The following is a 10,668-nucleotide window of genomic DNA, read 5'->3' as shown; positions in this document are numbered from 1 at the left end:
GTGAGGTATAGACTGACAATCCCCAGAAGAGGGGGTGGTGGGGGAGAGATAAACCACAGAACTTATATGCATGGATGCATGAACAATGGACATGGACAACAAAGCTGGGGACAGGGCGGGGAGGGAAAAGGAGGGTGGAAAAAGGAGAAATATCTGTAACAAAAATAAATAAATTAATTAAAAAATAGAAATAAAAAGTTAAATATCTAAGAATAAATTATCACAAATATTCAAGAGATTCAGTGGGAAAATTATAAAGCTTAATTGAACAATATTAAATAAGACCTAAATAAATAAAGACAAACACCATGTTTATGAATTGGGAGATATTATATTAAAAATTTCACTTTTCCCTTCAGTTAATCTGTAAATACAATGAAATTCTAAAAAAAAAAAATTCTGATGATTTTGCATGGTTTTTTTTGGTTGTTGTTTGTATATATTTTATTCTGTTAAGGAACTTAGGAAACTAATTGATTCTAAAACTTATACTGAAGAGCAGAACCAAAACGATATGATGAAAGTAGTCAACAAAACAGGAAGAGTTCCCAGAAACAGAATGAAACATATATTAACTCTATTAATGATGAATTGGCATTTCATATTAATGATAATAATGGGACCTTTTAAAAAAAGAATTGGAATAATTATGGGAAAAAATAAAATTAGGCCTAAAGACAAACACAAAAATAATTATTTCTAACTTCATTTCATTGCGATCAGACACTGCTGAGCAGAACAAACTTTGCCTTACTGAGATAAACTGTAAAGAGTAATTACAAAAAATAATTTCCAGTTGATGTAATGATAGAGAATTATTTTTATGCTTACAGCATAAAATGCATTAATGGGTAAATTAAAGTAAAAAACTTAAGTTTGGAATATCCATACATTAAATAAAAAGACCAAAAAAGAGAAGATAGTTGCAATATATATAACTGACAAAAAATAGAGTTTAGGATATTATAGAAATCACACAAAATCAACAGAAAAAAGACAAACAATGTAATAAAATGGGCCAAAATGAGAAAAAGTGGGAAAATGGTGAAGTAATTTCACTTGAGGGAAACAGAAAGTCAGAAAATATTTAAGAGGTTCACTCTCATTCAGAAACAGAGGAGTAGAAATGAAGCCTATAATGAGATGTTAACGCATGTGAGAATATGATATTTTCTTTATTATGGACACATACATTGGAACCATCACTTCAAAAATATTTTATATTTCTATTTGAGTGGAAGGTATACCAGTTCTATGACCTACAAATTTCACTCCCGACTATATTCTCTAGAACTACATACACATGGATACCAGGAAACAATGTGTAAGGATGATTTTAGAAGCACTGTTTGTTAACAGCAAAAACAAAACAAAACAAAACTGGAAACAACCCAACAGTGGACTGAATAAATAAACTTTGGAATATTCCTACAAGGGAATAGTAAACAATTGGAAAATAAATGAATTACAATCACATACAATGTTTATGAATCTCTAAGGAAAAAATAAAATTCAAGAAGACATTGATAATTCCATTTATATAAAGTACTAAACCATGAGAAAAGTAAACAATATACTGTTTGCATATATAAATATACTTGGTAAACAATTTAAAAATCAAAGGAATGATATAAAAATACGATTATAGCCCTGGCCAGTTTGGCTCAGCGGTTAGAGCATCGGCCTGCGGTCTGGAGAGACCCGGGTTCGGTTTCCGCTAAGGGCACGTACCTCGGTTGCAGTTTGTCCCCGGCCCTGGTTGGTCGTGCGGGTGGCAGCCACTCGATGTGTCCCTTCACGTCGATGTTTCTCTCTCTCTCTCCCTTCCTCTTTCTCCCTCCCACTCTATCTGTACAAAAAATGGAAAAATATCCTCGGGTGAGGATAACAAAAAAATACGATTATAGTTACTTGGGATAGAGAGAGGAAGGGCTGGGAAAAGGGATGAGATTGGAGAACAGCATTTAGGAGGCTTAGAAAGTGACAGTAATGTTGAACTTCTTAAACTGGTTGTAGGTTAGCATGTGTTTGTCGAAGTATTGCATTGCTGTTTTTGCACTTAACACATTTTATTCATATCTTTGAATCTACACAATATTTAATGAAAAAATTGAAAAAAACTATCTCAAATAAGTGTTGTGGGGCAAACTCATATTCATAAATGTAATAACTGGAGAAATGTCTTCCGATAGTTCATTTCCTATGAGACATTAATGTTATCTGAGAACAACCCAGGGGCTATCAGAGTACATCCGATTCAGAATGAGTCAACCCTGGTGCAACTTCTTAAACATCCTTTTTCATTGTAAACCCCCTCTGACATTACTAAAGCATTTTTGGTAGGAAGAAGAGATGAACAACAGGATATTGATAACTCACAAATCTTTACTATTGACTCTTACAATTGCTGTACGTAGAGTGTTAAAAATGTCTTGAGCGTAAAGCACAGTAGATCTGAGTGAATTTGTTGTCTGGGGATACTTTAACTAAGGTTAAGTGGAAAGCATTTATAGAGAGTGTTAAATGGGATTTACTTATAAATATTTCACATCATCTTATGTCTTCATTTAAATTATGATTCTTCTTATGTGAAAATATCTTACCATTTTTCAGTTCACATTATGAGCTACCAACCTGGCTGCTTTATTATACAGGATATTCAATAGAAACATCTTTGTCAAGCATATACTCTTGAGATTTTCTTATGTGGGTCCTTGTGTTTTTTCCTTATTAATGTTATCTTAATTTTTCCCCTCTTTGCTTAAGGAATAGTTGCTATTCAAGGAGCCATGATGAAGAGGCTCTTAGCTATTGCCTTTTGAAATTGCTGCTGCCATATAGAGCTGTGTCTTCAATTAATTGTAGATCAAGGTCTGAGCTTACTCTCTTATCTTCCTGGACTCCATTGAGGGACTTTTCCCCAGAGCTCAGCAGGCTTCTGAAGACAAATTGAATGTTAACAGTAACAGCTACCATCTTTGACTTTTAGCTAATGTGAAGGCACCGTTTTTAAAAATAAAAAAGATAACTGATACATCATTTTAAATTCAGCTGCCTTAGAAACTTTCAGTAGTATATGAACTTATGTGATTGATATGGAAAATAAGTCTGCTGTCCTTCAGTGCCACGCTCCATTCTGTGTTTTAGTTGTATCTGTGCCAAGAAGTTTTAGCAATCTGTACGTCTTGTTTTTTTAAACCCCAAAAGTAAATAACAAAATACAGACTCTGTGGTTATGTGGTTGATTTTACAGAGCATTATGGCATGGATGGCTGTGATAAAATTCTCCCAAATTTTTCTACTCCCACAAGTGCATGTTTGGAATCCTTCCACAGTGTACATGCGTGTATGTATGTGTGATTTCTAAATTGCTATTACATTTATATGATTCAAACTTTCAAATAATTAAAATATATTTAGTTGTTCTTCAGCATCCTGAATGATAACTTTCAAAAGTTGAATAAAATGTTTAAAAAAATTCTAAAAGCATAGATGAACTAACAAGATAATGAAGAATTACCTAGCTCTAATCTAGGATAAGCTGAAAATTCAGAGGGTTAGGATCAAAACTAAAAGCTGCTTTCGTCCAAAGGATATTCGTTTATTGAAAGGAAGGGCTGTTGAACTGAGCTGTTTTGGCAGCCTCCTGGGGCAAAAGGACAGACTTCAAAATCAATTTCTACCTAATTGCAGGGTTTGAAAAGAGCTATACCCTCTGAGGAAGTGCAAACCTGAAAGAAAGAAACCCTTACTTGAACCGGCATCCCCAGTAGATAACATTTTCATAGAGCCCCAAGCCCCTGACAAAAGCAAATGAAACTTCTCCTTTGAGGCCCCATGTTATTTCTACAATTAATTTTTTTTCAATACAATGATCAGACACACAAGAAAAGAAAATACCATAAATTAGAACCAGCATAGAAAAGTAGACACTAGAGCCCAGCCGGTGTGGCTCAGTGGTTGAGCATCGACCCATGCACCAAGAGGTCGCCAGTTTGATTCCTGGTCAGGGTACATGCCCAGGTTATGGGTGAAATCCCCAGTGGGGAGCATGCAGGAGGCGGCCAATTGATGTTTTGTCGTTGGTGTTTCTATCTCTCTCTCCCCCTCCCTTTCTCTCTATAAAATCAGTAAAGAAAAAAAATTTTTTTAAGAAAAAGAAAACACTAGAATAAAATCATTAAGAATTCATATATTTAAGTTAATAGACATAAGGCAGCTTATGCTTATAAGTTAAATATATAAAAAAATAACAGGCATAAGAAACGGAAAGCTATTTTGAAAATACACTGATTTAAACAAATCAACTCAATCTTCTCATTCTAAAACTATAAATTAGGAACTCGTTGTTGAAAGTATTACAGATGTCCCTTCTTTTCCCCCCATTGACACTTTCCTCTTCACTTCTACCCAACCCCCTCTTCATCTCACTGTTGTCTGTGTCCATTGGTTATGCATATATGCATGGAACTTCTTTGATTTATACTTTCAACAATAAAGATAAAAAACAAATAAATAAAATCACTTAAAATAAATAATATTGTCATAACTATATGGTGCCAGTGGATACACTTTATAAAGTATATGATTGTCTAACCATTAGGCTGTACACCTGAAACTGATAGAAAATAATGTTAAGTATAAACTGTTATTTAAAAAAATAAAAAAAATAATTTTAGGTGTTTATGCTGTGACTTGATATGTAAAATGTATTTTCAGTAAAAAAAAAAAAAAGCAGTTCTGGTTAGCTGATGAGGAAAAAAAGAGTAGAAACTCAGTGAAAAGATTTAACAACTAATTAGAAATAGCTGAAAAGACTCTTAGTGAGCTAAAAGGTAGGTTAAAATGAATTTTCCAGAATGTAGCATAAAAGAACAAAAAGATGAAAAATGCAAATGACATACTAAGGGACATAGAACATACACTGAGAAGATCTAAAACAATGAGGGTAGGAATTGAGTTTTGTAGTTTGTCTCCCTAGACTCAGGAGGCTGCAAGAAGGAGATGGTACAACAATAAAAAGGCAACTTGAGGGACCCTCATGGCTTTGGAACTATTCTTTATCTTGACAGGGGTAAGAGACACATAAACCTACATATGTGATAAATTTCTATCAAACTAAACACATAAAAATAAGTACCAGTAAAGCTGGAGAGATCTGAAAAAGATAAGAGGATTGGATAATGTTAATTTTCTGATTGTGATAATATACTATAGTTTTACAAAATTTTAACATTGGGGAGAACTAGGAAAAGCATACATGAGATCTCTGTATTATTTCTTCTATATGTGAATTTACAATGATCTGAAGTCTGAAGTAAAATAGAAGCACACATGTTGACATACAGTAATGAAAATGCAGAATACCTAAGGCAAGTAGAAAATCTTATACACAACAGGAGTAAGGAAAGGTAGACTAAATACCTCCAAAGTAACAGCAGATTGACTGACAACTTACTCCTTTAACAGCAACCAAGGATGCTAGGAGTCAGTAAAATAGTATCTTCAATGCTTTAAGTAGATGGCCAGTGAAGTTATCCTCTAAAATTAAGGAAAATCTTCAGATAAACAAACAAACAAACAAAAAATGTGAGTGTTTAACACCCACAAAACCATATTAAAAGTAAATTCTAAAGGATGTCTTACTAAGAATAAAAATTACCCCAGATGAAAAATTTGAGAGGCATAAAGGAATGAAAAATAAACAAAGTGGTAAATGTTAGTCTGTGAAATATAACAAGTTATCAGATATCTCAAAAAGATTCAAGACTTAGTAGCATTAAGACAGTGTAGAATAATTAAGACCACCCAATGAGATGAAAGAGAGAGCCTAGAAACAGAGTCATACATGCATGGACATTGTACTAAAGCAGTGGCAACCAGTGGAAAATGGTATCTTTCAAATAGTGCAGTAATGGTTAAGTATATATGTAGAAAGATAAGTGGAGATCCCTATCTTACATCTTTCACAGGTGGATGATGAGGCACCTAAAAGGGGCAGGCACAATGATAAAACTATTAGAAATAAGTCTGCACAATATATTATTGATATCTGAGAAAGGAAATATTTCTCAAATAAGACACAAAAACACAAACCATGAAGGAAAAGACCAATAAATAAGACTATGTTAGAATTACAAATTTTATTCATCAAAAGGTAATATAATTATCAAGCCACAGAGTGGGAGAAGATATTTGCTAACAGAGTCATATTCATAGCATATAATAAGCTTATACAAATCAATAAAAAAAAAAGAGAGAGAAACCAATGGAAAGAAATGGGCAAAGTCCATGAATAGGCACTTCCCTGAAAAATAGTCCTAAAGGCCAATGAACCCAAAAGTGGTTGACTTTATTTATAATCAGGAAATGACAGTTAACAATCATAATAAGAGAACAATACTACTGTGCCTCCCTCCCCCACCCCCACCCCAACAGATTGGCAAAATTTGAATTCTCAAGACACAATAATAAGAAAAACAAGTCAATTTAAAAATTGGCAGAATCTTTTAACAGACAAGTCACCAAAGATATTCAGATGAAAAATAAACACATGAAAAGATCCTCAATATCACTGGTTATGGGTAAATGCAAACTAAGATCAGAACAAATAACAACTACACACCTATGCAAATGCCTACTATTAAAAGCACTGACCACACTAAGTGTTGGTGAGAATGTGGAATACAGCTTTCTCCTAGTTTTATTAAAAATGTAGATTTCAGATTTTTGTGGCTTTTCTATGTTTTCCAGTGGGGTCAAGGATGCTGACTTTCATAGCCATGTTCATTTGGAAGCGTTACTTATATTTTTAGGCACTTCGATTAGTAATTTTGAAAAGCTGATTACAGGTGCCTTTTCAATACTAAACTTAAAGTAGTTGCATGGGACTGTATAGTACTATCATGTAACAAAGCAGAAAGAGTATTTTCCTACACTATACTACTTCTTATCTCGTGAAAATCGATCTAGTTTACTCAGCAAAATAGAGTGAATATTGCAATCAGAAAAACAAGGGGTGAAGGAAACCAAAGCTACTATATCATCTACAGTAATATTTAGTACAATAAATATATGAAAATATGAAGACATTCTCACCCAAGGCTTGTGAGTGTTTTAAGTTTCTTCAGTGGGCAGAGAATGTTTACCCTGCGGCAAACTCACAGAGAAATTTGAGATTCCTTACCTGTCTCCTGAGAGCTAGTCTCGTTCCTGTAAATGCCCAGGGGAGAGTTGAGTGTGTGCTCCTGTTAGGAGATAGAACTACTGTTTAATTGTTAGGCTTTGCACAAAGATGAATCCAAGTGGGCCTTAGGAGTGTCTTTTCACATTTCTCCTGCTAGATTTGGGACATTCCATGCTTGACAAAACACCAAAAAGGGCTCTCTCAGAAGCAATTTGTTTCTGTACACTGATGTGTTGGTTTTCAAGAGACTTTCTGTTTTGCCCTGTTACCTAAAAATGCACAACTCTATTCTCTCATCACAGCAAATCCTGAATTTCCTTTCTGTTTTATCACCCAAACGGATTCCTGCAAATCTTATCTTATATTCACCAGACTTATTTTACTGAATTTATTTCTAGACCTTTACAGTCTTCTCTGAAATGTTTTAGGAAGTCCCTTCTCTGGAAGGTAAAAAAGAAATATGAGAGAGGAATTGGTGAGGTGGGGGATGTGGAAAGATTGAACTAAGTGTAAATGGCACCTACAGAGAGATAACAGAAAATATTTTAAAATAACATGTGCCATGACTTAGACTATATGTTAAATATGTCAGGATAGAAGAAAGGTGCCTGAGTTAGGGGATAGTTTTAAAGAATTAAATCAACCTGAAGGTAGAAAAATTATCTAAAATTTTTTTAAAAATTTTTTTAACCAACTCTGAACAGAACAGGCTAAGATTACTAGCAGAAACTTGTAAGATGTCCTCAGTCTAATTCTGGCTTTTATGTAGCTCTCTTGATAGCTGTAGGTGTAGTTCTCTGAAAAAGAAATATATTTTGGAGCAAAATGAACTTGGCTTAAAACTGTTATTTCACTACTGCTTTTTTTTTTTTTTTTTTTTTTTAAATAGTTATGGGTTAAATAATGTCAAGTAAAAAGACTAAATGTTGAGTGTATGCAGCACACACTTTCCAACCATAATCAATAAGCAAGCCTGGCCCAACACAGCTGTGGCCAGGTTGACTGTGCACATCCAGGTGTTTTGAAGGTGTTTTTATACCCATATAGTTTCTTATAACGTAAACTCTCCCTTGAAAGGAAACTCATCAAGGTGCTGCAGTGTAGAGAGAATGGGTTTATCAGATTACTTGGATCTGAGAAAAGAGGCATCAGGAGAGCATCAAAACTTGGATACTGGATGGAACATGGCAAGGGGATATCTAGGACAGACAGAGTACAATAGCTGTCTCATGGTTTCATTTACCAATTAACTAAAGGGATCTTAGAAAGAAATAGGCATTCTAGGAGAAGTGCTCTTTTTCTAATCAGTGTAGGGTGTAAGTGACAAGAATTCCTAGGATTTCATTAAACATGGTGAAATTCTGTCTCTGTGGTACATAAACTAACACTTAGTGACAGAAAGAGAAAATCTAAATATTACTTTATTTTCAGTGTTTAGGAAAGATTTTTGTCAACTCTAGTCAATTGGCTTTTAGAATAATCACTGACACTTTCTTCGAGTCCTGACAGTTCCAGTATCTTGACAATATATGTGTTATTAGTTTGCAGGGCTTTTGATCATTTGTTCTTTTACTCTAATGCTTCTAATTTCTTTATAACTTTGCAATTGTGATTTGTTTTATAAATAATTAAACAACTTTTGCATTATCACACTGTCTGATTCATTTCCCATATAAAGGAAGTGGCTTGTGTACTTTTAAGAGGCTATGGTCTTAAAACACCACAGGGAATAGGATTCTTGAATTAATTATCTGCCAGATGAGGCATGGTCTGTAGACAGGGTGAAAGGAAGGTATCATTCTCTGGAACAAAAATGAAAACTAGCGCAGTGCATTATCACAAGTGTAATTGTTGCTAGTAGATAGTTTAAAAGATCAAGATTGTGGCAGTCCTCTGAGTATTTTATACCCACATATTTAGGTAATAAACTTGACTGTTAAGGATTAAATTATGTAATTATCTCAACAGAGCATGTTTCATTATGTGTGCTACAGCCAGTGTGAAAATCTAGTTGAAATTTAGTACTTATTGAACCTTTTGCAACTGATCCAAAGAATGATCCACCAGGTGAGCCGAGACCTAGAAGAGGGTCTATTAAACAATAGGGTTGTCTAAGCAGCATACTTGCTTGAACTCTAAGGACATTTGTGATCTTCAGAATTAGAACACGAGAACAGACTAGAATCAGGATAAATACAAGAACTTTGTCTTAACTGGTAGCCACCCTAACATACACCAGATATCACAGTAATGAATTTTATATAAGAAAAAGACAACCTAAGTAAAAAAAAATAAAGTATCAAAGGGATATAGTTACATGATGCGCACCAGTCCTCAGAAGAGTTACAGATCATGTTTCCAAATGTTGTTGGTTAAGGAGTCAGAGGGTTGACTACATGGATGCATTTTTTCTATTCTGCAAAATAATATAATTACAAGCAGATTTTCCTCTTCACTTAGGCAGTAGTTTAGCTACCGACATGTATCTTTGGAAATACTCTTTGCAATAATGGGCTTATATAATTTTTAATATCTATTTATTTTTTAAAATAAAATACCCTTTAAAGTATGAATATCCCCCAAAAAACTTTATTATTAGTGTCATTAAATTATTTTTGCAGTTTCCAAATACAACAGATTTGTTACTTCTCTAAGGAGCAGGCAGAAAGACAATAATAACTTTAGAAGAGCTGAAGCTGATGCTTCTGATAAATGTCAAAGGGAATGATTACACATAGACTTTTTAAATAGAGGAAATAGAATACATTAAAGAAATATTTTTAGTGTAATAATCACAAAGCTAATTTTTATTGTTAACTATTTCTAAGATAGTTCCAAAAGCATTTTCTATGTGAAAATGCTATTATAGTTTGTTTGTTTTTTTTCCCCCACACATGGATTGCAAATGGCTAAATAAGATGCCAGCTCCTTCTAGACTCATAAACTTGAATTAACTAAAGTAGTTCCCTTTACAGTAGCCGGAAGCATGCAGCAGATGGCACTAAGAACATTCAGCAGAGCAGCCAGGAAGAGGTCTTCCTTAATTGCTTCTTCAGGGTCAGAAATTTCTCTGGAAAATGAGATACACTAACGAACTGAATACTGCCTTCTCAAAGCAAGTTACACAGCAGAAACTGCAAGTTCCATACACTCCTCTTAATTTAGAAGAGCTAAAATATTCAAAATAAACATAGAGCTAATACCACGTTGAGCCTCTTCAAGATTTAGAATATTGTGATATTTTCTGAAACATGAGCCATCAGAGCCATTACTTTTAAATTCTCAGATAAAACACATTCATCTGTTTTAACTTTGGAAACATAAAATACAATGTGTACAATTTTTATATTCCAGGGAAAAAGATGATGTATACAAGGATGGTAAAGCAAGTATTAGTGTTTCCACAGCGTGGTGTCCACGCTTTGCCTGCGCACCTTCCTTGTCTGGGTTTCCACCGAGGCAGCGTTGAAGGATGGTTTGTT

The sequence above is a fragment of the Molossus molossus genome, unplaced genomic scaffold (assembly GCF_014108415.1).
Source record: "Molossus molossus isolate mMolMol1 unplaced genomic scaffold, mMolMol1.p scaffold_m16_p_8, whole genome shotgun sequence".
NCBI lineage: Eukaryota > Metazoa > Chordata > Mammalia > Chiroptera > Molossidae > Molossus > Molossus molossus.
This window is presented reverse-complemented; position numbering follows the sequence as displayed.